A 27,936-nucleotide genomic window follows, 5' to 3' on the forward strand; every position below is an offset into this window, starting at 1 on the left:
CACAGGAACACTTGACTCGGGGCTAACTGGAACACGGGGCACAGGAACACTTGACTCGGGGCTGACTGGAACACGGGGCACAGGAACACTTGACTCGGGGCTGACTGGAACACGGGGCACAGGAACACTTGACTCGGGGCTGACTGGAACACGGGGCACAGGAACACTTGACTCGGGACACGTAGACTCAGGAACTCGGACACTCGGATACTGGAAACTCGAGCACTGGGTCGGCAGAGCAGGGGGCCTCTGAATTAGGCGGCACAACTCTGGTCCTTGTGAGTTCATGAGCTCTGGTTTGGGCTGCAGTAGCAGGATGCTGAAAAAGCTGCAGCCAGAAGGACCTGCAGGCGTAGGCCCCGCAGGCGTGGACCAGGAAGTGGGTGGGACTGCAGGAGCGACGTGAGGAAGCCCAGCTCGGCGGCAGGTACTCGACATCTGGTCGGAGCACGTGCACTTCCCGATTTGCTGGGTCATCGGCGGAGGCTCGGGTGAAGGGAAGCAGGAAAGGAGCAGGAAGACCAGCCCTACCACTCCGAAGAACGCTGGCGTGCGCAGGGGTGTTTGTCTCACCAAAACTCCAGGATCCGCAGCTTCCGTGGGAAAAAACAGGACGGGGCGAAACAGCAGGAGAGGAGAAATGATTCTGACCACCCCGAGAACAGGTAGGATGCGCCAAAATCTCCCAAACGGGCTCGACCACCCCGAAAACCTGTAGGATGCGCCGAAGCCCCTCAGGCCGGAATCTCCCTCCACTGAAAAAGAGAAAAAAGAAAAAATAATCCTCCAAAAAACAGATGGTAGCTCACCACAGGTCCAGGTTGGTCAGATCATTCTGTCACGATGTGTGGCTGGAGATGGTGGACCATATGTGGTGGTGGGTTCCGGAGGCAGAAGAGCAGGCACGGAGAACGTAAAAACGAATTTAATCACAGAACGGGAACGGCAGGAACAAACACAACGGTGACAACAATCAACAATGATCTGACGAAGGACAGGAGCAAAACATGTGGTATAAATACACAAGGCTGATTGGGAACACATGGGCAGGTTAACGAGGGACAGGTGAAAACAATATGGACTAATCGGGGCAGGAGAGAGACACAGTCAAGAGGGAGGGGGCAGATCGTGACAAAATGTGCCTGCATATCGTAGCCTTTGCATGGTGTAATTTCTACATTTACGGCAAAGTTAATGCTAATTCATCAAGAGATAGTGTTTGATAAGCTGGCTAAGTTTGAATAATATGCTTTACGAGGAGACGGAGGTTGGAGAAGAGAGGGAGAGATGGTTTACCATCCAACGGCCCTGCTGCGTGTTCCATGTCTGTTCTCATGCTGTGGAGGTCCTGCGGTTGACATTCCATCTGTGATCACCGGTTGCCTTTACCCTAAGTGGAACAGCCCATCCAAAATTCCCTTTCCCTATGCTGCCATAACCCTGGACTTTGTGAGTACGGTCACCTTTAATGCACGTGTTTTTGTTTTATGCTCAGTTCCTGAGTGAAGCGGCCATTACAGTTTTTAGGCCCCACCGCACTCAATTTCCAACAAACAGGCCTGCAACAGAGGGAGGTTTAGGTTAGGAGGTGTTGTGTGTGTGTGTGAGTGATAGTGTGTGTGGGCCCACAAGGATAGTGTGAGTTCAACATTTATTTAAATAGAAATATTTGGTATGGAAATAAAATATCAAGTTTTGGGTATAAAACCTCATGAAAGTGTTTAATTTTGGAAAATTCTCTATTCACACAAAAGTACTGAACTGGATGTCATTTGGTGTAATTTTGTTTTGAGATCCCCTTAAATTTTATTTCCTTCTTCGTCTTCGTCTTCGTCTTCCTCCGCTTATCCGGGTCCGGGTCGCGGGGGCAGCATCCCAATTAGGGAGCTCCAGGCCGTCCTCTCCCCGGCCTTGTCCACCAGCTCCTCCGGCAGGACCCCAAGGCGTTCCCGGACCAGATTGGAGATGTAACCTCTCCAACGTGTCCTGGGTCGACCCGGGGGCCTTCTGCCGGCAGGACATGCCCGAAACACCTCCCCGGGGAGGCGTCCAGGAGGCATCCTGACCAGATGCCCAAACCACCTCAACTGGCTCCTTTCGATCCGGAGGAGCAGCGGTTCTACTCCGAGTCCCTCCCGAATGTCCGAGCTCCTCACCCTATCTCTAAGGCTGAGCCCGGCCACCCTACGGAGGAAACTCATTTCGGCCGCTTGTATCCGCGATCTCGTTCTTTCGGTCATTACCCAAAGCTCATGACCATAGGTGAGGATTGGGACGTAGATCGACCGGTAAATCGAGAGCCTGGCTTTCTGGCTCAGCTCCCTCTTCCCCACGACAGATCGGCTCAGCGTCCGCATCACTGCAGACGTCGAACCAATCTGCCTGTCGATCTCCCGATCCCTCCTACCCTCACTCGTGAACAAGACCCCGAGATACTTAAACTCCTCCACTTGAGGTAGGACCTCTCCCCCGACCCGGAGGAGGCAAGCCACCCTTTTCCGGTCGAGAACCATGGTCTCAGATTTGGAGGTGCTGATCCTCATCCCAGCCGCTTCACATTCGGCCGCGAACCTACCCAGCAAGAGCTGGAGGTCAGAGCTGGATGAAGCTAGGAGGACCACATCATCCGCAAAAAGCAGAGACGAGATTCTCCTGCCACCAAACTCGACACACTCCACACCACGGCTGCGTCTAGAAATTCTGTCCATAAAAGTGATGAACAGAACCGGTGACAAAGGGCAGCCCTGGCGGAGTCCAACCCTCACTGGGAACAGGTCCGACTTACTACCGGCTATGCGGACCAAACTCACGCTCCTCTGGTAAAGGGACTGAATGGCCCTTAACAGAAAGCCACCCACCCCATACTCCTGGAGCGTCCCCCACAGGGTGCCCCTGGGGACACGGTCATAAGCCTTCTCCAAATCCACAAAGCACATGTGGATTGGTTGGGCAAACTCCCATGCCCCCTCCATCACCCTTGCAAGGGTATAGAGCTGGTCCACAGTTCCACGGCCAGGACGAAAACCACATTGCTCCTCCTCTATCTGAGATTCAACTATCGATCGGACCCTCCTCTCCAGTACCTTGGCGTAGACCTTTCCAGGGAGGCTGAGGAGTGTGATCCCCCTATAGTTGGAACACACCCTCAGGTCACCCTTCTTAAAGATGGGGACCACCACCCCGGTCTGCCACTCCCTAGGAACTGCCCCCGATGACCACGCAATGTTGTAGAGACGTGTCAACCATGACAGCCCTACAACATCCATAGCCTTGAGATACCCAGGACGAACCTCATCCGCCCCCGGGGCTCCGCTGCTGTGTAGTTGTTTGACTACCTCAGCAACTTCTGCCCCCGAGATCGGACAGTCCATCCCCAGGCCTCCCAGCTCTGGTTCCTCCTCGGAATGCGCATTGGTGGGATTGAGGAGCTCCTCAAAGTATTCCTTCCACCGTCCGACTATAGCCTCAGTTGACGTCAGCAGCTCCCCATCCCCACTGTAAACAGTGTGAGCGAGTTGCTGCCTTCCTCTCCTGAGGCGCCGGACAGTTTGCCAGAACCTCTTTGGAGCCGATCGATAGTCTTTCTCCATGGCCTCACCAAACTCCTCCCACGCCCGAGATTTTGCCTCGGCAACTGCCACTGCTGCACCCCGCTTGGCTATCCGGTACCTGTCTGCTCCCTCCGGAGACCCACAGACCAGCCACGCCCTGTAGGCCTCCTTCTTCAGCCTGACGGCTCCCCGAACCTCTGGTGTCCACCAGCGGGTACGGGGGTTGCCACCACGACTGGCACCGGCCATCTTACGACCACAGCTAGCAACAGCCGCCTCGACAATCGCAGAGTGGAACAAGGCCCACTCGGACTCAATGTCCCCCACTGCTCTCGGGACGTGGTCAAAGCTCTGCCGGAGGTGGGAGTTGAAGACCGTCTTGACAGGTTCTTCTGCCAGGCGTTCCCAGCAGACCCTCACTATGCGTTTGGGTCTGCCAGGTCTACGCGGCATGTTCCCTTGCCATCTGATCCAACTCACCACCAGGTGGTGATCAGTTGACAGCTCCGCCCCTCTCTTCACTCGGGTGTCCAAAACATACGGCCGCAGGTCAGATGATACGACTACAAAATCTATCATCGACCTGTGACCTAGGCTGCCCTGGTACCAAGTGTACCGGTGGGCATCCTTATGTTCGAACATGGTGTTCGTTATGGCCAAACTGCGGCTTGCACAGAAGTCCAATAACAAAACACCACTCGAGTTCAGATTAGGTGGGCCGTTCCTCCCAATCACACCCCTCCAGGTCAAGCTGTCATTGCCCACGTGAGCATTGAAGTCCCCCAGCAGGACAATGGAGTCCCCTGATGGAGCACTATCTAGCACTCGTCCCAGGGACTCCAAAAAGGGTGGGTACTCTGAACTGATATTTGGCCCATAAGCACAAACAACAGTCAGGACCCGCTCCCCGACCCGAAGGTGCAAGGAAGCTACCCTCTTGTCCCCCGGGGTAAACCCCAACACACAGGCAGAGAGTCTCGGGGCTAACAAAAAGCCAACCCCAGCCCTCCGCCTCTCACCCGGAGCAACTCCAGCAAAGTAGAGTGTCCAACCCCTCTCCAGGTCTCGGGTTCCAGAGCCAATGCAATGTGTCGAGGTGAGTCCGACTATATCTAGCCGGTACCGCTCAACCTCTGCCACAAGCTCCGGCTCCTTCCCCGCCAGCGAGGTGACGTTCCATGTCCCAAAAACTAGTTTTCTTGTCCGGGGATTGGACCGCCAAGGCTCCCGCCTTGGTCTGCCACCCGATTCGCATTGCACCGGACCCTTCATGTTCCTCCTGCGGGTGGTGGGTCCACAGTTGGACGAGCCCATGTATCCGGTTCGGGCTGGGCCCGGCCGGGCCCCATGGGCGAAAGCCCGGCCACCAGGCGCTCGCTCACGGGCCCCAACCCCAGGCCTGGCTCCAGTGTGGGACCCCGGTAACCCTCCGGGCCGGGTACTCCGACTCTTCGTTTTAACCGCCATGAAAGATCCTTCGAACCGTTCTTTGTCTCACCCTTCACCTAAGACCAATTTGTCATGGGAGACCCTACCAGGGGCACTAAGTGCCCCAGACAACATAGCTCCTAGGATCATTAGGGCACTCAAACTCCTCCACCACGATAAGGTGACGGTTCAAGGAGGAATTTTATTTCCTGCTTATAAATAAATATTTGCAAATCTTTTGAATATTCAATACAGTTGTGGTGGTCCTTGTTAAAATAGGCCATAATATTCCTGGGTAAAGAACATCGGTGGCATAAAGTAGGATACAAAGCTGTAACTCATTATCACGAGCCCAGACCCAGGCCCAGATCATTTGATATCGTTCTCGTATGGTGAATACCCGAAACAAGGGTTACATTTATTTTATTAAAAATCATTAAATGTGCCCTTGCTGGTCCTTTTGACAGAATGCATTTGATGAGAAGTGGAACTTTAGTTTATAACAGGATGGTACCTTCCAGGGTGGCACAGGAGTTAAGTGCTCACCCTGTAATCGAAAGGTTGCAGGTTCAGTCTGCCGCTGTCGTTGTGTCCTTCAGCACGACACCTAACCCCCCTTGCCTGCTGGTGGTGGTCGGAGGGACTGGTGGTGCCAGTGCTCAGCAGCCTCGCCAGGGCAGCTGTGGCTACACCGTAGCTCATTTCCACCAATGAGTGAATGGGTGAATGACTGTTTGTGTTGTAAAGTGCCTTGGGGGGTTCCAGAACTCTAGAAGGTGCTATATCTAATACAGGCCATTTATACGACCAGACACTCGGTTTAGAAGTAATGATAAGAGAATGGTTCTAACAATAGTCTAGGACAAAAGTAATAAAATAATTAATTAAATTGTAAAATCAAAACTATATTAGCTGACAAATATTGCAAAAACCATACTTAAAAAAAGTTAGAAAAAAAAACCTAAAAGCAGATCTGAGTAAAGAATATAAAAATCCACTGTGACCTGATCCTTTCTGATTATTCAGTGTGAACCAGGTTAGTGCTGTGTATCTGTTACCATCAGCAGGTGCACACTGATGGGCCCGGTAGAGGGAATAAACAATGTTTACATTATAAAGATGAACAAACGATGAAAAGTATCAGCTGGGATGTGATGTGAAGAGTGAAAAATCTAATCAGCACATTAATATTATGTTTCTCCCACCACCAAGCAATCTAAAAAACACAAAGGTTGTGACAATTCAGTTAAATGTATTATTCTGAGTTGGTTCCAGATACAAAAATGGGTGTAACTCTGTTACTTTTACACATGCTTAATTACATTTTTATATTCTTTCGTCTTTCGTTTTTCTTTCAAAACAAATCCTGAGAGTAATGTTATCTCAATATTTACTGAGACCATGCAAAACGTCAGCTTCATAATTATGTAATTTTTTGCTATTTTAGTTCAAAGTGGTGGTAACTGAAAAAGCAGACATTAATGAAGCTACAGCAATAGTTTTCTCTCAGGGGCACCACCTAGAGGCAACAATAGGGATTGCATCTTTAAGCCCCTCTACCTGCTTCCATTATACTGCTGCAATTAATGCCTATGCACCTTTACAATTACAATTATTATTTTCACAATGTTTACTCCTTTTTACATATGTTTTTAAGACTTCTTGTTCATAAGAAATATTGCCGACTCAACATCTGTTTGACATCAGAGTTGGACGCGGAGATCCTTCCACCGTTGGAGTGCAGGTCCGAGGTAAATTCTTTGCTGGATGTCGTGGAATCTGTATTTTCTGTGACTGTGAAGGCGGTTGTAGCTGCTCCATGATTCACCATGATTCAAATTCCCTCTGGGATTAATAAAGTATTTTTGAATTGAATTTTGCTCCATACCTTTGCACCAGCTAAAAAACACCTCTCAGTCTAGGTACGTCCACAAACATGCACACTCCGTAAATTACATATGCACATAAGCGGATGTCTGATGCTATTGAATGCCAAAAAGACATATAGCCTACATTATATTACAGAATAGGGTTTGATTATCACAGTTACTGATTTAGAAAAAAAAATGCCATAAAAGGGGGAAAACTCCAGATTTCTGCTTTAAAAACTGAACTGGAAGTTGCAGCAGCATCACTTTTTAAGAGTGCAGTTAACATTGGGTTAAATGGTCTGCACGAAATGAAGAGAGCTGGCTCAAGAGGGGACAAAAGAAAAATATGAAACTGTGACAAGTGCAGAGGGAGGTCAGTTCAAATGAATCCTATTTCTTCAGGTATAACGGGGAGAGAGAACACTCACGCCTCTGGGGTCTGAGGGAGAAAATGACAAAGACGTTAGCAGAATCACACAAGCACACACCATTCAATAAATAAATCTTTTCATATACTGTTCTTACCTACTGTGGATGGTTAGACATCTACTGGACAAAGCAGCAAATAAAATGACCTGAACAGTCTAAATGAACCATTGCATGAGAATATGTGTTGTGTCACGAACTCCTCCAGCTGACTGCATTCCATTCATTCCTGCCACCAACGTGGCGACTGACGTCATCACGCCGGCACTACTTAAGGAAGTGCCGGCGTTTCATTCATTGCTCAGTCATCGTTTCTCACCAGACTTTGTATCGAGTCTCCAGGCTTACCAGCCCTCAAAACACACAAACTACACCTACAGGAGATAACCACGCCGGCTATCTCCGTCTCTCCGCGTCTGGGCAACAGAACTCTCAGTCACGCTTCAGATCTGCCAACGAACCTGACAGGATGACTGAGCCCCAAGTTGACCCAGCGGAGTTCGCGCGTTTGCGTGCCGAAGTGGCTCAACAGCGCGCAATCTTGGATCAGCAGACGGCAGACATGAACCAGCTCCGTGCCATAGCTGATCGCCAAGCCACAAAGATTGAGTCACTCACCGAGCTAGTACTCCAGCTGACCACCGCTCTGCAACGTCAGACCGCAGCTGTTCCTGACAGGATGGAACCACGCCTCAGCCTTCCAGAGAAGTGGGACGGAACCAGGGGATCCCCGGAGGGCATGTTGGCGACCCTGGCCATGACTTTCGAGTGCCAGCCGGCACGCTACCCCACATCCTGCTCTCGTGTCGCTCTGCTGACCTCACTGCTGACAGGTCGAGCCGGTGAATGGGCGGCGGCTCTTTACAATCAAAAATCTCCTGCCTGCAATGACTATGAGACTTTTGTAAAGGAGATGAAAAAGACTTTTGTGCACCCCAGCAGCGAGGTCTCGGACGAGACGCGGCTGCTTCAGCTTCGCCAGGGCTCACAGACGGCGGCTCAGTACACCTCTCGCTTCCGGACGACAGCAGCTCGGTTGAGGTGGGATGACGCCGCCCTAAAGGCCGTTTACCTGGAGGGACTGTCACCGAGAATCCGGGAGGGCATGATCGGGCACGAGGTCCCAACCTCCCTGGACCTGGCAGTGGATCTGGCTCTCCAACTGGACCGCTGCCTCCTGAACCGGCCGAGCACCATGTCAGCCCCTGTACACACCAGGACGTCACCCCGCCGGCCGGCTCACCAACCGACGGAGGAGCCGATGCAGCTGGGACATCTTCCCCCTGAGGAACGGGCACGGCGCTACCAGGAGGGAAGATGCGCTTACTGTGGGGATTTGGGTCACCACCGTGGCACGTGCCCAAAACGACCGGGAAAAGGTCCCTCCGGGTCGGAGTAGGAGCTGTCCCGCCCGGAGTCTCCACTTTTCCAGCTCCACACCGAACCACTCTCCCGGTCTCCCTCCACCTGGACCAAGGCCCGACCAGACTGGAGGCACTTTTAGACACTGGGGCTGCGGAGTGTTTTATCGACCACGGACTGGTTACTCGGCTCAAGATACCCCTCACCGCCCTCGACCGACCCATTCCCGTGACCTCTGTGGACGGCCGGCCCATCATGCCGTACCCTCTCACCCACCGAACTCAGGGTCTCCACATGACTATTGACCAACACCGGGAGACCCTCCACTTCCTGGTCATCCAGGCTCCGGCTACGCCTCTCATCCTAGGTCATTCCTGGTTCTGCCGCCATGAGCCTCACATCTCCTGGTCCACCAGTAAAGTCCTGGCCTGGGGCACGGGTTGCCATAACCACCGGGACTCCCCTGCACCTCGGGCAGCAGCAGCTCCTCCCAAAGACGTAGACCTGACGCTCGTCCCTCCTCAATACCACGACCTCGCTCAGGTCTTCGCTGAAGAACCCACTACCAGGTTACCTCCTCACCGACCCTACGACCTGGAGATCAGGCTCCAGCCCGGCACCACCCCCCCTCGGGGTCGCCTGTTCTCCCTCTCTCCGGCGGAAACCCGGGCTATGGACAATTATATAACTGATGCCCTGCAGAAGGGGTTCATCCGTCCCTCAACGTCCCCCGGGGCCGCGGGGTTTTTCTTTGTTAAAAAGAAGGAGGGGGATCTCCGGCCCTGCATAGACTATCGAGGGTTAAATAAAATAACGATCCGGGACCGCCACCCTCTCCCTCTCATGGGCACCGCTCTGGACGCCATCACACAAGCCGCAGTGTTTACTAAACTGGATCTGCGCAGCGCCTATAACCTCATCCGTATTAAGGAAGGTGAGGAGTGGAAGACCGCTTTTATCACGCCCACTGGCCACTATGAATATTTGGTGATGCCTTTTGGACTCTGCAACAGCCCCGCCGTCTTCCAGCGGTTCATTACAGATGTGCTGAGAGACATGTTGGGTCGCTGGGTCTTTGTTTATCTAGATGACATCCTCATCTACTCCCGCACGGCCGAAGAGCACATCCGTCATGTTCGAGCTGTTCTGTCCCGCCTCCTGGATCATGGACTGTACTGCAAACTGGAGAAGTGTGCGTTTCACCAGGAGTCCACCTCCTTCCTGGGTTTTACCATCTCCTCCCAGGGCCTGAAGATGGACCCCCAGAAGGTTCAGGCCGTAGCTCAGTGGCCTCTACCCACGACCCTGAAGCAGCTGCAAAGCTTCCTGGGTTTCTCGAACTTTTACCGGAGGTTTATACGCAACTTCAGTTCCCTCGCAGCACCTCTGACCTCACTCACCAAAACCACCAATCAGCCTCGCCCTTTTCGCCTTACTCCAGAGGCTGTCAGTGCTTTCCATGAGCTGGTCGGACGTTTCACTAAGGAACCCATCCTCCTCCACCCGGACCAGACCCGGCCCTTCGTCGTGGAGGTGGACGCCTCGGATGTGGGAGCGGGGGCCGTTCTCTCGCAACGGGGTCCAGACTCTAAGCTCCACCCATGTGCCTACTTCTCCCGGAAGTTTTCCCCCACACAGCAGAACTACGGGGTCGGCGACAGAGAGCTGCTGGCAATAAAGTGGGCGCTGGAGGAATGGAGGCAGTGGCTCCTGGGGACCACCGATCCCTTTCTGATCTGGACCGACCACCAGAATCTCATTCATCTACAGACTGCCCGCCAGCTCAACCCTCGTCAGGCTCGGTGGGCCCTCTTTTTCGAGCCGTACCACTTCCATATCGCCTACCGGCCCGGCTCCAAGAACCTCAAGGCGGACGCTCTCTCTCGGCGTTTCGCACCAGATGCCGGCCCCCCGGAGCCTCGGACCATTCTACCGGCTCAACGCTTCCTGGCCTCCCTCCAATGGCCGTTGGAGCAGTCCATACAGGCGGCACTTCCTGGCGATCCAGCGCCGCCGGAGACCCCACCGAACCGCCTCTACGTTCCCGCCTCCTGCCGGCAGGAGGCGCTCACGTGGGGGCACTGTTCACGGCTCGCGGGACATCAAGGGCAAGCCCGTACCCTCCAGTTCCTCCGTCGGGCTCTCTGGTGGCCGTCCATGAGGAGGGACGTCCGCGAGTTCACAGCTGCATGTGATGTGTGTGCTCGATCCAAGTCCTCCAACCGACCCGGCGCTGGAGAGTTGCAGCCTCTCCCTGTGCCCAAGCGGCCGTGGTCACACATCGGGCTGGACTTTGTCACGGGACTGCCGGCGGTCGACCACCTGGACACTATATTGACTATCACGGACCGTTTCTCCAAGGCCGTGCACTTAGTGGCCCTGGCCGGCCTCCCCACGGCCAAGAGGACGGCCGAACTGCTCCTGGAACAGGTGGTGCGGCTCCATGGTTTCCCTCAGGACGTGGTTTCCGACCGAGGACCCCAGTTCGTCTCACGCTTCTGGAAAGCGTTCTGTCGCCTGGTCGGTGCTTCCACCAGTCTGTCCTCTGGATACCATCCGCAGACAAACGGTCAAACAGAGAGAGCTAACCAGCAGCTTGGACGCTACCTGCGCTGCTTCGCTTCGTCCCAGCCGACCACCTGGCCCCGCTTTCTCCTGTGGGCGGAGCTGTCACACAACCTCCAGACCTCCTCAGCCACGAGTCTGTCTCCCTTCGAGACCTGTTACGGTTATCAGCCACCTCTGTTTGATCATCAGGTGCCCGAGGTGGAGGTCCCTGCTGCCCAGACGCTGGTCCGCCGCTGTCGGCTCGCCTGGATCCGGGCCCGTGCGGCCATCACCCGGGCCAACACGGAGTATGCCCGTCAGCATCGCCGCCGCCACTGGCCTGGCCCCGTCTTCCGGTCTGGCGACCAGGTGTGGCTCTCCTCCGCTAACCTGAGGATGCCGGCTGGCTCCCGGAAGCTCACTCCTCGCTTCCTGGGTCCGTTCCCTGTCCTTAAGGTCATCAATCCTGTCACCTGCCGTCTGCGCCTCCCGGCTACTCTCCGGATCCACCCGGTCTTTCACGTCTCCCAGCTTAAGCCGGTGATCTCCTCTCCTCTCCACCCTCCACCGGTCCGGGTGCCTCCGCCCCGCGGTGTTGAGGCGGATCGCACCTACACGGTCCGCAGGATTCTGGACGCTCGCCGCCGGGGACGAGGTTGGCAGTACCTCGTGGATTGGGAGGGGTACGGGCCTGAGGAACGCTCTTGGGAGCCCACGAGCTCGTTTGTCGACCCTACCCTGCTGACTGACTTCTGGGCCCGCCGTCCTGGGACTTCGGGAGCCGTCCCTCGAGGGGGGGGTCCTGTCACGAACTCCTCCAGCTGACTGCATTCCATTCATTCCTGCCACCAACGTGGCGACTGACGTCATCACGCCGGCACTACTTAAGGAAGTGCCGGCGTTTCATTCATTGCTCAGTCATCGTTTCTCACCAGACTTTGTATCGAGTCTCCAGGCTTACCAGCCCTCAAAACACTCAAACTACACCTACAGGAGATAACCACGCCGGCTATCTCCGTCTCTCCGCGTCTGGGCAACAGAACTCTCAGTCACGCTTCAGATCTGCCAACGAACCTGACATGTTGCTGATGTTGACAATAGGAATGTGTTTTCATTCTGTCCATTTCCTCTGTCATATTCCTGTAAGAGGACTTTCTGTATCTGCAGAACCTTTAGGTTAAACTGAGAACAACAGATTAGACATATTAGACTGTCACTGGTCTTTATCATTTCATGACTATATTTTTGTGATGTCATTCTATTTTTGTTTAGTGATAATTATGATTTTATGACTTTATTTTATTTTGTTTTGATCTATGTGAAGCACTTTGTGATTCTATGTCTGTGGTAAAATACTTAAACACTTCAGGGCAAGGGCGTAGGAATGAGTTTAATATTGAGGGGGGGACACAATTTGGAAAACAAATCTGTTGTAGGTCAATAGGTCAAAATATAGGTCACCGAACTGAAAAAAATACATTTAATGATTATTTCTGATTTTAATTGGTCACTCTGAGTTTTTCATGCAGGTTGAACAGGAAAAAAGTCTCCTACACCTATCTCCTGCATCAGCTTCAGATAGAAATCGGACTGTGGAAGTCTAGGATTAGAAAAGCCTGACAGATGTGACTCAGGGCGTATGGCAAAACCCAGAATGACAAGAAAATGACTTTTATAGCCCAGTTCACTAACATTCTTATTTATTTATTTATTTTTTGGTCGGGGACCCTTGAGCCAACCAGAAGGGGAGGAGACTTAGGCTCCCCATTAACCAGATCCAGGTTTGATTACCAGCCTGCGTGGACGTTTTATTTATAAAAATGCTGTTTTTGAGTCAGTACTGTTTTATTTTTATTTAATAGTATGAATGTAGGATATATTATCTTATGCATATGGGTAGAGATGTGTAAACAGATTTAATACAAGACTAAAGCTGTGAATATTCAGTCTGAATTAATCAGACTCTTATCAGAATATTTTAAACTACATCAGCCAACAATGCTGACCAACAATCAGAAAAATCTGTTTGCATCTGACAGAATGAAAAAAGAAATAATTCATTCACAACAACAGCTGGAACTAAATTATTTTTCAGATGGCCAAAAGAAAAAACAGTGTCCAAAATTGCAGTCTAAATGCACCAAAATGCAGTGCGCGTTTGTCCAATATTGGAGGGGACACGTCCCACCCATCCCCCCAGTTCCTACGCCCTTGCTTCAGGGTAAACTCCCTTCATGCTTCTAAAGGTAAAGTTATTTACTTTTCAATGAAGATATTTGCAACAAAAGGAAATGTAGATAGTTTTGTACTGATGTACTTTTTGATCAATACGTCCTTTCCAACCATCCATCCATCGCCTATCCGTCAAAGTTATATGAATCTTTCAGTGCAATGAGCCCCTCTGCAGTAACACCTTGTTTGCCATTTTTTGGTAAATGTCAAACTAATTAAAATCCAACAAAAAATAAAATAAATTATTAACCAGCCTTCTTTGAATGGTGTAATTTCATTAGCTGTTAAAGGTCATCTGATAAGACTTAAAGCAGCAATATGTAAGAGTTATACAGTGAAATCATCACACAACACTCTAATGACTCAATCATGTTGGGAGGAAGGTTTTACTGAAACACATTTTATTCTCCTCTGGCTGGGGGGTTGTCAGATTTACTCCATTAAAAACATTAATAAATAAACTAAAGGGGACGTACATACTGTTTACAATCTGTGGATCTGTGAGGTTGCAGAGTCTGCGCTGAGTTAACGTTGTAGCGCCGGCAATTTTAATTTGACATTGGCAGGAAAAAAGCTCCAGAGTTGTTTAAAGAACTAAAGCCAGTAAACAGGAGTGACCCAGTAGTTATTTCTTGTATCCCTAGGAATTCACAGCATTTTTTGTTCTACCCTAATCCACACTGGAGGCATCAGTGGCGCGAAACATCTGACTGAGTTATAGTCTGAGTTGATCCAAACCGGAGGTAGATTCCAGCCGCATCCCTGAAGCAGCCGCTAAAGATAGGATTATTTAGTTCTATTTTTTCTGCAAGCCACCTTTGGGCCACATCAATTTCTGCAGTTAACATAAGGCTAGACACTGACAGGAAACAGCACACAGTATCTGTGTAAAATGTCCACTAATTTTCAAAATAAAAGACTTGCAGCGATGCAATATCTTATTTATGGACATTACATCAAAACGTAAACTAACAGCTTATTTAGTCCCAGCATCTTTCAAGAAGTGCAACAATGCATTTTTGTAGCTTTAATTCTGGCAGTGGATAGTCACAACATTATATATGTGGACCGATGAGCCGGGAAGCATGTGCATAAACTGTCCTGCTGACGTTCCGCGTCGCCGATGCCTCCAGTGTAGATTTGGAGTTACAGTGATCCCTCGCTACTTCGCGGTTCGTTCATCCCGGATTCACGACTTCGCGGATTTTTTCTTTGGAGCCTTATTCAAGGGAAATTTGCTGATTCGCGGTATTTTTCACCGATTCGCGGTATTTTTCTATGCGAAATATCAAGAAATTCCTGTTTTTTTCATCAATTTCATCATAAAATGCACTTTTTGTAAGAAAACTATAAATAAACCAAGTAAAAAAAATTCTATGTAAAGGGAGGGTTTTAAAAGTCTGAATACTGAATACGTACCTGTTAAATAAATACTGTAAATATGGTGTCCCTACTTCGCAAATTTTCACCTATCGTGGCCAGGTCTGGAACGCATCTACCGCGATAAACAAGGGATCACTGTACTCTAATATTGGGTGAAGGCTAGAGGCTAACAGCACTCCTTTTTAGAACTGTAACAGCGAACTGACAGCAAACAACCACGGAGGAATACTGCCGTAATAAGTGTAGTAAGTGCTCCGTACTGTAAAACACCCAAGAGTGCTTACACCAAATATGTCAATGTATTTATTCACTTCAACTCACTGTGCATGACTCGTCTTTGCTTGTCATCTGGAATGTTCTGGCTCTGATCTGCTACTGGCAACAGCCATGAAACTCACAGAACGGGAGAGAGAAAGTCACCTTTTGTTTATGAAGATGGCCTGCAGTACCCATAGGATGTCATTCTCACTTTATTCTTACACATTTAAGTTATGCTATTGACTCAGATCAGACAAAAACAACATTCCAATAAGTATTGGGATTTATAATTATGCAGGGTTTACAGTTGAGGAAAACCAGGTTTGTTCAGATTACGTTAGAGATTTAAGTCAGAGTAATAAGCTAACAGCTAGATGAACCAAGACCAAAGTGTATTTCTGACATATTGAAACAACTAATGCTGGTATTTGGACTTTGGAACTAAGCACGGAACTTAATGATTAACATCTAGTGAGCTCAAATTGAATAATCCTAATTTCTGTCTAAAATGTCTCAGAAAATATGGAATTTGGGGCTCTATTTGAGTGAGAAGCAATTGTATCATTACGCCACTTCGTTATATCTCTGGCAGTAATCTTATCAATGCTCAGGGCGAGTTAAACACAAAACACTATTTTTAATTGGTGGTGCGCAGATGTTTTGATGAATTAGATGTATTTACAGGCAGATAAAAGTAAATTAGGTGCAGTGAAGTCGAGTTTGTTTTTGTAACCAGTGTTTGCTCAGATTAAAGCAACTAATTAGTGCTTGAGCTGATGCAAAACAAAGCAGAAACATCTAAAGGGGACCTGCTTGTGGATGCATCCTCAGCTTAATGATTCGGATGGCCTTGCTGTCTTCCTGACCTCGTTCCTTTTAAATGAACTAAGCTGCTATCAGTCCTCAGTCTCATTCATCAAGAAACGTACCATCCATCATATTGAGTTTATTTCTGTTCTGTGTTTTAGCCAACGTTAAATCAATAAATGAACCTTGAACTCTCGTCAATTATCTTGAGTAAAATCTGCTTCCTGTTGTGAAAAACTAAGATCAAGAGATTTCACCTTTCCTAAAAATACTTAATAGTTTCTTTAAATGAAGAGAATAATTAAACTAATATTTTAATGCTCCAAGAACCCTTTGGTGTTTTAATAAAGAGCTGTACTAACACAGAATATGTTAAAGGAAGTGAAGTCATAGAATTATTGTTAAAAGCAGTTACGGACTCTGTGTGACACGTGCTTGATCCCCCATCAAATGTTTTCTAACCTAATTATGTTTTTCTGTTTGCAATTTGAGGTCATTTGCTTAGAAAACATCCCCTCTTGGCCTGAAGAATAAAAACCTCTTTAGGCAAAAACAAGTGCATGGAATTGGATTTGCTCTCCATCTGGCTCTGAGCACATTTTACCTCAGCACCATTAAGGGTTACTGTTTACAATAACAGCAACACATGTTCATCTTCACGGTCATCAGCGCGCTGTTTGTCATATAAACTCAAAAATGTGAGGATATTTGGAAATCTAAGCCAGCTGAACTTGTATTGTTGCCATTCATCTTGTAAATATAAATGTTTCTTTTCTATATTGAAAAGACAAACATAAAAAAACTATAAAGATAAATCAGTTAAAACTGTTGCGTTTTTCTTTATACACGCTGCTTTAAATGCTGACAATTAGACAATTTTTGTTTACAGGCTGTCTTTGGATTTGTTTTTCTTTATGTAAATACATCTGAGTTCTACAGAACCATGCTCTTCCTAATGCAGAGAGAACAGATAGAATAAAGTAATCGGATAAGATTGTTGCAGCCCCACGCTGGTTTGAAAGCGCTTTTTAAATCCAGGTCAAAGCAACAAGCTGGTGTTTGTTCAGCACATGTGCCCATCTATCCATCCATCCATCCATCCATCCATCCGCCCATCCATCCATCCATCCATTGTCTTCTGCTCATCTGGGGTCAGGTCTTGGGGCCAGCAGCCTGAGGATAGAGGCCTAGACGTCCCTCTCCCCAGGCACTTGGGCCAGTTCCCCCAGGGGAATCCCAAGCTGAGAGACAGTCCCTCCAGAGTGTCCTGGGTCCGCTGGGGTTGAACGTTTCCAGAAAACCTCACCAGGAAGCATCCTAACTGGATGCCTGAGCCACCCCAACTGGCTCCTCTCGATGTGGAGGAGCAGCGGATCTGCTCCAACCTCCTCCCGGATGCCAAAGCTTCTCACCCTATCTCGAAGGGAGAGCCCAGCCACTCTGCAGACAAAACTAATTTCAGCTGCTTTTGTCTGAGATCTCGTTCTTTCGGTCACTTCCCAAAGCTCATGACCAAAGGTGAGGCTAGGAACGTGCAATGACCGGTAAATCGAGAGCTTCTGTATTTCCCCCCCACTTTTCGGTCCCTGCTTCATTGTGGTTCAGAGCGCGCTGACCCGGACCAGCATCACGACTATCGGCTGCTGATTGGAGCACATTCACCAGCCCCAGAGCACATCGGTCATTATGGGATTCTCCAGAACTCACAGATTGCCCGTCTGTCTTTAGGCTCCGCATTGCTTCTCTCTTGGATTTGTGTGTGTGTGTGTGTGTGTGTGTGTGTGTGTGTGTGTTTTTGTGTGTGTGTGTGTGTGTGTGTGTGTGTGTGTGTGTTTGTGTGTAAAATCTTGTTGATATACACATATCCTGTCTGTGATATATGACATACTGAAAGGGTTTTGATTATTTGTATTATTAAGCATCATCTGAGCTCAAAACTGGTGTCATCTGTTGATATTCTCAAGGGGAAATCGAATTTTGGGAAACGTCTTCTTGCTAAAAAAAAAAAAAAAAAAAAACAAGCTGTGACATTTCAGAGCCAACGCAGATGCCCAGGAAATCCGTCACATTTCTGTCCCGACGGTGTGGACAAACAAATTATGTCTGAGTCAAATGATGAATTAATGTAGAAAGTTCAATATATAGCATCCTGATACAAGACAATTATGCGCCACTTGAAAAAATGATTATGTTTGCTTTAAAGAGTGCTGAAATAATAGAGCTAGAGTGGGAGGAAGTTGTTTGTACGTTTCTAGAGGTAGAATGTATTTCAGCATCCAGCTGTTTCTTTTTTCCACTTTTTGTGACCACTTGACCTCATCAAGAATTTACTCTGCCAAGAAACACTGCTTAAAAATTTATGTGGCTTTTTCCTGCCTAAATGCCCGCCTCGCTGTCTGCTGATGGAAGACGGGTTCTGACACCCTTATTATCACGATTGATGGGCAATATTCAGCTAACTGAATGGTTCGAAAGCGCACATGGTCTCAGTCTCATCTCGAATGGGTAGAATGATGGTGCCGGGAGTTCAGATGGAATGGAAATCAACAATCAAGCCCACCCATGAAAATTTAAATGAGCAATTTGAGCAAATTTAAATGTTACTGTCATTAGGTTGTGTAGTCTTCATATTCAGGTGCGGCACCAGCAGATGGATGGATGATAGGTGATTCAAAGTGAAAGTGATCAGTCTGCAGCTCCTTTATGAATCCATCCTGATCTGTCAGACCTCAAGCTGGAATAAAGAAAAATGAATGGCTTATTTCTAAAAAGAATAATGAAGATTACAGGGGTTTGTACTGTCTGTGACTGTGCCTATGTTCATTTATCATTTGATAGCTTTCAAAACAAGAGCTCCTGTCGTGTTGGTTCCATGAAGTGGCAATGCTTTACACTCCTCAGAGTTTCTGCTTTTACCAATTCAGGGGCCAAAACCTGAAGCTGCCAAGTCCTTGTATCATCAGCACCCCAGAGAGGGAGAACATGTTTCTAGTTCACCCAGGCAAAGCACTGAGTCACTGCACACGTAACCAGTTCCTGTGGGTGAGTAGATGTGGTCTGATGTGGTTTTATAGCAAAGAACGTCTGCAGCGCTTTCCACCTACTGAACGTGATCTTTCTGTTCAGGCTGCAGCAGAACATGGGTGAGGATGAGTCTTTTTTGTTTTAGTTTTATACATTAAATAATCACCAATATCACAGAAAATCTTCTAACGAACAAAGTCCAGGCTTGCTAGAGTGTGCTCCCTGGGACTGGGAGATTGGTCAGGTCATACCAAATAGTTAAAAATGGGACCCAACACCTCACTGCTTGAAACTCATCTTAGAGGGGTTGGATTGGGGGGTTAAACCACCAGATAGTTGCTGAGTGCTGCCGTGTCAAATGCGGAGATGTAATTTAGTGTGTGATGATGACTAACGGGTCTTTAACCGTAAACCCTTTTATGTTCATTAACTTGTTTGAATTGTTTCCTTCATTTTTAGATTTTAAGAGAAACATATTATGACGTTTTTGCACTGAAGGGATTTCAGTAATTTTAGGCAGGAATATTTCTGTACCTTCCAGAATTAAGAAAATAAAATTGAGCTGGCCATGCCCACTAACACCCCCACCCCCCCACCCCCCCACCCACCCACACACACACACACACACACCACCCCCCTAGCTCGGGCTGCTTTCAGTAGAGAAGCTTCGACATTTGGAAGGGGCTCAGAGTAGAGCTGCTACTCCTCCAGCAGCAGCTCGAGAGGTGGATCCATCCCAATGTTCCCGTATGTGACAGCACAAATGGGACATTGTTGACAAGGCTTGTTTTAGGCAAACTATTCCTAAAACCAAACACTGACAGAAGGCAGACGGGCATTTTTTCCATGTTTGCAATAAGACAGAAACCCACACGGCATCACAAAATGGTGTAAAATGTGAGTTTTACATATTATGCTAAACAACTCGTGCATCTCAAATTATTCCTATCACCAAATTAACCAAAGTTACACTCTACCACTTCCACCAGGCACCACTCATTAAGTTTCACATCATGCTTCATTAATTTCACTAAAACGGAGCTCTGAGATATAAACGTGAACCTGGGTCGACACAGTTTGACTTCCATCCCAGCTTGCCCCTGCACAGGGAGGCAGAAACTACGATGCCACTATCCCATTTTCCTCACTGCAGCCAAATCTTAAATATCTGAGGTAATAAAAGCAATTCTCTGTAATAAGCAAAAAATGCTATTTAGCTCACAAACGACCTTTGTTCACATTCAAACCAAAACCGTTTATTTGCGGTTCATTTTCTGAGGAATAATATGCCGTTTCCTCATTGCAGTTTACATATCAATGCTCAGTGCAGCCATGTAGCCTCCGAAATGGGATTTTATATGGATGTAATTCTTGCATGTGTCCTAGGAGGTTCAAATGTCAGCCCAGCAAGCTGTAGGAAAACAACATGTTATTTTTAAACTATTGTATTAAAGTGACAACATGTATATTCAATACATCTGTTTTTCTTGACTGAAAGGTCAAGAATATGAAATTATTTCATTGTAAATTAGGCAAAAGCTATACAGGAAAAAAAGTAGTAGAGGAGACTCAATGGTTTCACCCCAGAATATACAATTGTTTCTCCTTCGTGTGGCTAAACCTCTGGATTGCAGCAGAAAAGCAGCTTGAGCCTGAATTTCCACACTTATCATTTTTCTTTTATCTCACCAGGTAGTCTCCAAATACAAGGGAACATTGTTCATCCCCTGACAAAGAAGCTAAACCTGTCTCCGTGGTTACCTGGTGAAACGGATAATGCCAATAGCTGACTGGTGTTTAATCTCTGAACAGTCTTAATTGTGTGACCCAGCCCTTTTGTGTCTGTCTCCTCTTCCCTCTGGCAACTACACAGGGTGCTTAGTGTGCGATATAAGGGCAAGCGTCACCGTATCGACCCGGAGAGGATTTTCTAAAAGTGCAGCCATGTGCTTTGGATCTATGATGACTTGGTTGTGGAGATAAAGTTAAAGTCAGCCCCAATTAGATTAACGCTAGTAAATAAGGTTTGTTAAAAAATTAATACAGACACATGACAATATGTATGAAGTTTGAGTCCAGCCCTCATCCACAAACACACACACACTCACATAAAAGCAAATACACAAGCTCTGGTTCCTTTTAGGTGGCTATTAGTTTTCCCAGAAGCTGCAACAACATACAAAATCAGCACAATACATCCAAACACCTGTTATGTTTACACCGTCAGAGCTTTTTCTTGTGTCCTGGAAAAAAGGACTAACTTAGCCAAAATGACACGAAACACTGTCTGGACACTTAAGGGCATAAGGTCCGTTTACACTATCAGAACGTCCACCAAACCTTCACCCGTGTCTTCATTTTACCTGGCCGGCTCAAGAGGACCACTTTCCAGGCCATTTCAGGGACCGAACAAGTGACTGTGGGGCTGGGGTATGTGCTCAGAAAAGGCCTGTTAGAGTCCCTGGGTGGGACTTGGTTTTAACTCACCCTGATTGGTTGTAACTCAGTATGTATTGGCAGACGTAACCAATCAACTGGCCTTTTTAAAACTGGAAGAGGCGTAGTGGAAGAAAAGAAATAAAGCATCTTTGGTCGCTGCTTTAAAATCACTATTTCTAAACTCACACTGCCAACAAATGTGGCCAAATTTCCCCACAACACTGGCCTGGCAAGCCATATACATGTGTGAATACATAGTCTGGGCACAACCCATTGATGGCTCTCAGTCAGGGGGTGGGATCTACAGTTGTCTTTCAAACTGTCTCTGCATGCTATTGGATAACAAACCAAGTGACATACTCACCGCTACGCATGCCAGTCAAAGGGTGCAGTCTGCCATACTCTGTCAGAGAAGATGCAAACACAATGTTTTTCTAATTAAGTTTAGGTACTTATCTGCTTTTGAGTCAAAGAAAAGCCCAAGTCAAAATGATTTAAAGTTGATGCTAAAGTAGTTTTAAACGAGCCGTCGAAGTTGTTTTGTTTTGTCGCTCAATCTCAGTAACATCCCGCCCACCAACAGAGTGCTGTAATTGGCTCTGCACCAGATGGCCGGGGCTGCGGAGGTTTCAATGGAGCGTGGCCAGACCGTCCTTTTGCTTCAGCAAATTGATGGATCCCTAGATTACCACAATACTGTAATTTTCGACCTTGTAGAGCCTGAAGGGAAGCTCCTACGGAGCGCCATAAATAATAATAAATTTTGATTACTGAACACCACTTTTTACGTGACACAGTTGCTCTCCCATTCCCTGAGTAGATTTAATTGTATCATACTTTGACAGAATAAACATTTCTACGTTATTAATGTCCGTCAACGTCTTTTGGCACTGATCAGTGACGCCACTCACTGTCGAAACGGTCTCTATACGTTGACATCTTAGCAAAGTCCTGAAAGGGCAAATTTTGAATGGAGACACAACAGCTGAGAAAACTGAGCCGTTACCAGTCACCTTCCCCTTCCCAGAAATATCCCAGGGCTCCTATAGTGGAAACACAGCGATTTACAGTCTCCTCAGCTGAGTGGTGGTTAAAATGCAAGGAGAGAAAAGAAAGTGCTGGCAATCTGAACATCTTCTTTTATTATATCTTCCAAGTTGCAAATCTGTTGTTCTGCAACGCCGTATGAACCTGGAACTCCTGACCCATCGGGATGAGACATGAAGTAGCATTTTGGAAGAGAGGTGAAATGTTCTCAAGTAATAAGAGAAGAAAGAAGTCCAGTTGCCCTTTTTACTTTTAATACTCAGGACTAACGGCCAGATGCTTTTAAACAAGATAACTGAACCACATTTTACAGAAGCACACAAACTCTGTCACCGTCGCTGTTTTTGTAAGTCGTCGTTTTAAAATTAGATTGGAGATTTAAAAAACTTCAGCCTTTACGGTGTGATAAAATACAAACCTGACAGAAAAATTAATTCAACAAATGTAGCACAGACTGCATAATGGCACTAAAACAAGTAGTCTGTCACCATTAAGGCAACATTGCTTCAGTCATGTACAAAGCTTTTAAACAGGTGGACTCGAACAAAACCTAAGAAGTCAGTAAAAACTTGGGTTTTATTGTGGAGAGTCGGACATTAAACTGAATACATGTGTCATTTGCATTAATAAAGCGACTTCCAATGAAGTCAACACCATTTGTTTTCACTGCTGCCTAGCTTTACCCGATTGTAAATAAAGTTGTTCTGTTTTCTGTGATTCGTGATCCGTAGATTCTCCTTTCCTCACTTCAGTGAAGAAGATCGTATTTGTCTCAAGGAATAAATCTGGATGAGCGGAAACCCTGCAGGCTGACGTCCTGTATCTAAATTTAAATCAGTTTAGGAAGACTTGGTCTACCACGTGTTTATTGAGTTACCATGCTCAGAGGAGAACGGTTACTCTGAATGAGAAATGGTTCATTTATATCACTGCCAAACAGATGCAGTGGCGGACTTCAGTGACAGTTTTGCTTCATGAATAACGCCGCTGCTGTACTTACTGGTGCCCGCAGTCTTCCCTATTGTCACTTTATGCAATATTTAAAACACTGTGCACCATGTTTGATCCTCAGTTGGCACAAATTCATACAAATTCATAAATTTGTGTTATTCTTACTTTCCTAAATGCTGATATCCGGTTTTATTTTGCAAACAAACACCAAGAGCAGCTCTGCAAAGCTGCTGCATATCTGGTGAGTAATATCTGGCGAGTCATGTTTTAAATGCCAAGTGAATGGGCACACACCTTGGTGCTGTTAAAGCCCCCAGACCTGATGAGATGGTAGGTGCTGCAAGCAAGGCTGTCAACATTGGGTGTGCATCTAAAGGTTAACTATGTCAATGCAAAATGTACTTCTCACCAGAACAAAACATAAATATAATAGCCTAAAATAATGTTTCCTTCACAAGTCTATAGTTGCATTCATGTGTGTCTTTGTGTGTGTTTAAGGTAACAAGAACCAGAAAGGTCTATTCTGAAGCGGTTCTCTAAACCTCTAAAACAGAGCCTGCAGTTTGTCAGGTCAGACTTTCATTAAGGGTCTGATTACTGAAGGAAACATTGGGAACATGTTGTCCTCTGGTGCAAATAATAACTGGTTTTTCCTCTCAACCTCTATTTAGAGCGTGCACTTTACACTGCAAAACTGATTTTAAATAAAACGGAAAAAGCTTGTTTTTATATATTTTGTCTTGTTTTGTAAAAAGAAAAAAAAATAAGAACAAAATTATTTCTGCAAAACAGCACCACTTGAAATGAAGTCAATATTCTCAAAAATGATCCCAGTTTTCTTGTTTTGAGTAAAATACTCAATGTACCAAAGGGGTAAGCAAACGTTGTTTGGCTAGAATTCTTTAAAACTAGCAAACACTTTAGATTATTGTACTGACCCAAATATAGGACGATCCCGATTATAAGACGACCACCCCACCCCCCACCCCAAGACTAATCTTCAGAAAAAGATGAAAAATGAAATAAAAAATCACTTTTTCAATTAATTATTCTTATTGAAAATTTGAGAACAGATACTGAGAAAAAATACAACTTTAATGCAAACTATCAGAGCTTTGCTGAAATGTGAAATCAAAAGTCAAATGACGCTGTTACTCACAGACGTCCTTTGCCGTTGGGAGCCCCAACGCGCCGAGGAGACGATGCGCTGTGCCAGAGCGTCGGTTTCCGAAAGCGCACATTTCACCGTTATTTAACCTCTAACCTCTTGCTATTTAACCTTCCCCTCACCCCCATCCTAACCTTAACCCAGTTTCTCGTTCGAAATTTCTCGTTAACCGTGTTTGAGATGGACGATACAACTACAAAGTTTTGCATGCGCAAGTGGGTTGTGGTTAGGATGGGGGCGAGGGGAAGGTCAAATTGCAAGAGCGTAAAAGTCAGAATTTGTGAAATCTCTGTTTTACCGCGGGCGTCGGAAAGTGACGTTCTGGCCCAACGTGTCGGAAACAAAAGCTTGGTCACCCCGTGTCAGTTTTAGCCACTTTGGATGTGAGAATGTGTTGATGCATGCAATGTTTGTTTCATCTTAAAATTTGCATAACCCTGTCTTAGTTGCCCCACTTTCGGTCCACTCTGCTCAAGGCCCCTCGTCCCCATTGTTTTCTCCTGTTGAGGACACACTTCCTTGTGCCCTCTCCTGTAATGACCCCAGACAAATATCAGCATGTGTGAATGCTTTGACCCCGATTATAAGACGGCCCCACATTTAAAATGTTTTTTCAATGAAAAAAAAACTCGTCTTATATTCGGGTCAGTACGGTATTTTGCTTGGTGTGCAGCAACTTGGCAAACACTATGCACTAGACATGAACTGGTTTCACTCACTGACATACCCCGTTCGAACAGGAAATCTCTCAAGATAAAACGTAAGAAAACATGGCGAAGGAGGAACGTGCTGTGCGTTGCATGTCACTTCGCCTTATGATTGGATACAGGACACATTCAACAGGCAGCATGTTTGTTTGTTCTCAAAAATCAAACCAAGAAAGTGCAACAAGTTTCAAAAATCGGAGCTATCCCGACAATCTTTTATGCAGACTAGAGTGCTTGTAACACACCACATCTGGTAAGATTATCTTTAGAGCCATTACGGTAATCGTGCGCAAAGATTGTCGGAAGAGGTGGGGCTCAAGAATCGTCATTATTCTACCATTTGAACTTTAATCACCAGATAAAGGTTTTTGAGGTCATTTTATTTATTTTTTTGTTAAAACAATCTTTGTAATTTTTCTAAAATTGGTTTCACCTTTGTTTTAAGTATGTTTTCTGATTGATTAGCGAATAAACAATCCAGCCTACATAAGCTTCATTTAAGGACACAAGCTCCTGACCATTTGATGCCTTAAATCAGATATCTTTCCATTGTGACTTTTTTAGCTCCTCAAATGTAGAGGACACTTCTAGATGATTTATTTTCAGGTACGGTCAAGACAAGGAACCACCACAGGCTCAGGCGGATGCAGACAATCTGGATGGAGATTAGAGCTCAGCAGCTCATCGGGGCAGAAGGAGCTTTGTTCAGAAGGGAAACCAGACAGAAAGGATGAGAAGAGGGCTGAGGAGACACAATGGAAAGTCAGGAGGGAGATGTTGGCTGAAATCAGACCCCAGTATTCAATTCAAAAATACTTTATTAATCCCAGGGGGAAATTAGAGTTTCAGTACACACGAATTGGTGACTGTGGTCATTCGCAACCCGAGTCACGCTATGCCGTAAATGCATGCTAAAGAAGACAGGTGCAAGAGAAAATGCAAAACTGAGAGGAGAACGCCAGATCTTGGGGAATGTTTAACCACCAACAGGGTAGCTGGAGCTCTGCAACCAGGAATATAAATAAATATAATAGAAAGAAGCCAAGTAAGCAGAATGAAATCCAAGACAATATTTATGAGAAATAATTCCTCAAATGTGGCAGAAGAGGGAGTGTGTGTGTGTGTGTGTGTGTGTGTGTGTGTGTGTGTGTGTGTGTGTGTGTGTGTGTGTGTGTGTGTGTGTGTGTGTGTGTGTGTGTGATTCTGAGAGTGAGACGACATGTTGACCATCTGCAACGACTGCCTGTGTTTATGTGACATGCAGGAGAATAGCAGATAAAATGGAGCCCCACACAGATGCGTTGGCTGTAAGATGAAGACTCATCACCAGGCTGAACTGAGATCAGTCTGACAGCGAGTGTGTGTCTTAAATATTGAATTTCTGTAACCTAAAATAATTCTTTATATGATAGAAGATATGGGAACCTTAAAAATCATTTTATTTTAAATTAGCTGCTAATAGGCATGTGCTTTTGTTGTTTCTTTCATGCAAGTTCATAGAAATGCCTTGGTAAATGCCACTTGATCACAAAAACTTTTTAGAATGAATCATTTCAAAGCCTTTTTCTGGCCCCGATTGACCCTCCAAACTAAACCACAATAATGTCCACAAGCTGTGACCATCAAAGGAATCCGCTTTGTTCAAACCATGCATAAAGCACTGCAGAGACGGCGATGATGCAGACATTCAAATCATTTCCTGTTCTTATCTAAGCATAATAGTCAGTATTTGTTCTGTCAGTGATATGGAGATAGGGAATATTTGTTCTCCCTTTTGTTACTTTTCATTTCAGGGTTCAGCGATGCTCCATCCATCAGGAGTACTTCAGTGCACTCATTAATAACTGAAATGTCCCAGATTAAAAAAATGAAGATTTATGAATAAATTTTTACTTTAAATGCCAATGACCTGCTGCAGAATACCCTGTCTATTCCCTGTTTAAATAAAAAAAATGTGTGTTTTACATAATTTGCTGAGTGTACAAAGAGGGCAAGTAAAGAAGTTTTGACTTCATACAGCAGTTTTGGAGGAATGTGTTTTAATTTGTATATAAAAACACCAATACAATAATCACAAATGTAACAAAAAACTATTTCACCTAATTCAAATTCTTATTCTTATGAAACATTGTTAACAAATACATTTCTGGAATTTTTGTCAGATCAAATAGAGGGGAGAAAAATCTGACAACACCAGGGCCGACAACACCAGTGTATGGAAGCTTGGAGCTGCCACCCACACACCAAAAAAAAACAACAACAAAAAAAACAAGTGATATCACTTAGTGACGTGATGATTTTAAAATGAGGAAGTGAATGCTCTGCTGACGGTTAAAGCAACTTCTTATCACAGAGAAGCAAAACAGCTTCCCATGTTCTTAAAAAATGTTCATGTTTGAATATATGTATATATATATATATTGTCAGAATGTGAAAATTATCACTTTGGAACAGTAATTTCCAAAGTGATAATACTCAAATTGTTTTTCCACATGTGGCAGCTCTACACTTCAATATACTTGAGTATTTTTCATGTCATTAATCTAAATTATGTTTGCGACAACGGGTTTGGTAGACCAGGATGTTACATTTAATTTACTGTGAAAAGATCACATAGATCACTCTTCACATGCTTGAAGAAAATCACAACTAAATTAAATTACCAGTAAATAATAACAATTGAGGTATACCATAAAAATAAATAAGGTAGAAGCTAAAATTCTCGAAAGTTGATC

Source organism: Nothobranchius furzeri, chromosome 10 (assembly GCF_043380555.1).
Source record: "Nothobranchius furzeri strain GRZ-AD chromosome 10, NfurGRZ-RIMD1, whole genome shotgun sequence".
NCBI classification, from domain to species: Eukaryota; Metazoa; Chordata; class Actinopteri; order Cyprinodontiformes; family Nothobranchiidae; genus Nothobranchius; species Nothobranchius furzeri.